Below are 2,543 nucleotides of genomic sequence, written 5' to 3'. Positions count from 1 at the left end.
CCTCGGTTCCAGGAAACCCAGACGCCATTAGGAGCCGAGTGAAACGACTGCAGTGTTGTCGTGTTCAGTGACTGCTTGTTGCTGACGGGTGTCCAGTGTCTCCAGCAGGTGATACAGTATCCGTCTGAGGCCGAGCGGTCGATAGCTGCTGGAGGGAGAAGAGGGAGGAGACGCCTCCACTACAGCAGCGCTCCATGGGTCCTTCGTTTAGAAAGTTATCATCTGCTGTTGGGATGTATTTGTTTATTTATTCTACAGTTTTCCGCATGTTTTTGACTTTGTTTATTCACAACAACAAATTCTGCTGTGTTTCACTAACTATCACTGGATGAAATCCCAATTTGAAGTCGGATTTAGTGACAAATATCTGCATAACAAGGCTCCATCGTGGCTTTAAGTTGCTGGTGCAGAGCCAATTACACAGAGCGACTGCCAAACCCGTATTGAAAAGCAGCATGGAGGGTGATTAAGGTGGTGACGCCCAGACGAGCCGGCACCGCTGCTCACAGAGTCGAGCAGATCAGAGACTGAGGTGAACGCTATCCGATACTCGAGGATTCTGGAACAGACGACCGTCTTAATCAGCGTCTTCATCCGATAACCGACAAACAAGAGGAAGAGATTCAATTATAAAAGGGAATCTTAGATTGTACTGATTAAAGTAGTTTAGTTTTCAACAACTCAAAATCTGCAGTAGCTTCGGTCCAGGCGCTAGATAACCCAGAAATATATTTTTCTTTATATTTCTTGGTTGAAAATTGTCCAAACTCATTCCTGGTTCCGCTCTGGAAAAAAGGGATAAAGTTGAAGATTCATAAAAAGAGTTAAAAAAGAACCTTGTCTTTGTCGAAGCAGACACAGAACTGAGTCAGAGCCTCAAAGTCCCACATCAACCTGCTGCGTTAACCCAGTTTGCTTCTGCTCTGCCAGAACACCCCCCCCCCCCCCCCCCGTCCCTCTGCAGCATAGAGCTGCGGTCACAGTGTAACCCAACGAGTCTCTGCCAAGTGGTTTGCAGGGGCAGCTCCAAACAGAACGAGTGTTGCTTTCTAAGCCGAACTATACGATACACAATCAGAGAAAAAGAGAACAACAAGCAACAACTCACATGGCCAGTGCATTCATCCAATCAGCAGCGATCAAAATATATATGTTTAACTGTGACTTGTACCAGAGGAGCAGTTTGTTATCACTTAGAAGCATTAAACTATGGGATGCTCCACTTGAATCAATGCACAGCTCTAACGGTTGGTGTATATTTCAAGTACATGCACGTCCTTCAAAGAATTTATTGTATTCCTCAAAATAAAACTCAGCCTGAAAAGAGAAATAGATGTCAGCGAGTGTGACACAAATGAAACTTGGCAGAAGAAATGAAAGTTCAAGTGGGTTCACCTCCCTGAATCCCCCCCGACACCACACGCAGCCTAATAGAGTTGGACAGAAACAAAAACGACTTTCTGCATTTTGGGGAAATAAGTCAGGATATGTGATGAATATGAAATGAACCTCTGCAGCACATGTGTAAAGTGAATTCCTCCAGACACCGGCTCTGATGGGAACAGCCTCACAGGAGACCATGTGACGACTGAGGAACTTACATGAGGATCGGAAAGTGGAAGCTGGGAGGAAATAAGAGTGGACAAAAAAATATAAGAAATGGGAGGGAAGTTAAAGGAGGCTCTGGGGAAGGTGGGACGATGGAGGAAGAAAGAGAGGAGGAAAGATTTGAGAGGAGAGAAAGGGGGGGGGTAGTGTAGGTGATGAAGAGGAGGGGAGATGAGGACACCTTGAGAAGGAGGAAGATGAGGCGTTCAGAGACGTGTGCAGACTTTCAGCTGAGCTGCACATTTCCTGTGTGGGAGTTAAACTGCAGAGGAACTAAAGCTGAACTGGAGAATTAAACCCATGATGAAGAAAGAGTGTGAGAATAAAATATCATATAATAATAAGAATAAAGTCATAATTTAATGAAAGAAAAGTCATATTTATATTATATATGTATTTATAACTGATAAATACATGTGTGTGACTTTCTTCAGAAAATGTGTCTTGCTCAATCTTTTTAAAAGCCTGATACTTTAAGATTAAGATAAGAACTTCTTTCTTATTTGGTTACGACTTTATTCACAAAGTCACAAATGAAGATGAAGATGAAGATGTGACGAAGACGAGCGAGCAACACGACACACGGAGGTGAACGAACATGGAACAAAGTGGTTCTGCTGGTTAATATCTGTCAGTCTCTGAAACAAAGGAGGCAGTGATGTGTGGCTGTGATTGTTCCTGGTGATTTCCCTGTTGATCTTTCTTACACAAACACACACACACACACACACACACACACACACACACACACACACACACACACACACACACACACAGTCCTGCATGTGCTTTAGTCCCATCAGAGCAACATTGGGAAGATTAAAAGACTTTGGAACAAGTGGTTTTCTTTGAGGAATATCTGTTCACCTTTAAAAGATGCGTGTGTGCAAAGTGGTCTGGGATCAACCAGGTGTTTAAAAGCTGTTCACACACAC

The sequence above is a fragment of the Platichthys flesus genome, chromosome 6 (assembly GCF_949316205.1).
Source record: "Platichthys flesus chromosome 6, fPlaFle2.1, whole genome shotgun sequence".
Classification (NCBI taxonomy): domain Eukaryota; kingdom Metazoa; phylum Chordata; class Actinopteri; order Pleuronectiformes; family Pleuronectidae; genus Platichthys; species Platichthys flesus.
The sequence above is the reverse complement of the archived record's forward strand: the minus strand, read 5'-3'. Positions refer to the sequence as shown.